We start from the raw sequence: 719 nt of genomic DNA, 5'->3' as shown, positions 1-719 counted from the left end.
CACTTCTGTAATCCCAGCTACTTGGGAGGCTGAGGCAGGAGAATCGCTTGATCCCAAGAGGCAGAGATTGCAGTGGCCGAGAACGTGCCATTGCACCCTAGCCTGGGTGACAGAGCAAGACTTAGTCTCTCTTAAAAAAAAAAAAAAGGGGGGGGTTATTAAAAAGACATAAAATTATAGTTGTTGGTAAGAAAAATGTTGTTCAGTTTTGAGGGTTTTATTTGTTTTGAGACAGGGTCTCACTCTGTCTCCCATGCTGGACTGCAGTGGTGTTATCAGCTCACTATAACCTCAAACTTCTGTGCTCAAGGGTTCCTCTTGCCTCAGCTTTCCAAGTAGCTGGGACTATAGGTGCACACAACCGTAACTGACTAATTTAAAAATTTTTTTTGTAGAGATGGGATCTCAGTTTATTACCCAAGCTGGTTGTGAACTCCTGGACTCAAGGGATCCTCCCGCCTCAGCCTCCCAAAGTGCTGGGATAACAGGTGTGAGATGCCACACCTATCTTAGTTTAGATGTTTCTTTTAATGTTTTAAATTTTTAATAGTTAATAATAGACAAAACTAAATTTAAAAAATTTTAAAAGGTTATAAAAGGTTGATACAAATCTTATCTTCTGTGGTCAAAACTAATTGAGATTAGATAGATCTTTTTGTAAGGTTTTACTAAAATTAGCTTTAGCATTAATAATATACTGATATAGAGATAAAATTTTT

Source organism: Mandrillus leucophaeus, unplaced genomic scaffold (genome assembly GCF_000951045.1).
Source record: "Mandrillus leucophaeus isolate KB7577 unplaced genomic scaffold, Mleu.le_1.0 Scaffold119, whole genome shotgun sequence".
Lineage (NCBI taxonomy): Eukaryota > Metazoa > Chordata > Mammalia > Primates > Cercopithecidae > Mandrillus > Mandrillus leucophaeus.
The sequence above is the reverse complement of the archived record's forward strand: the minus strand, read 5'-3'. Positions refer to the sequence as shown.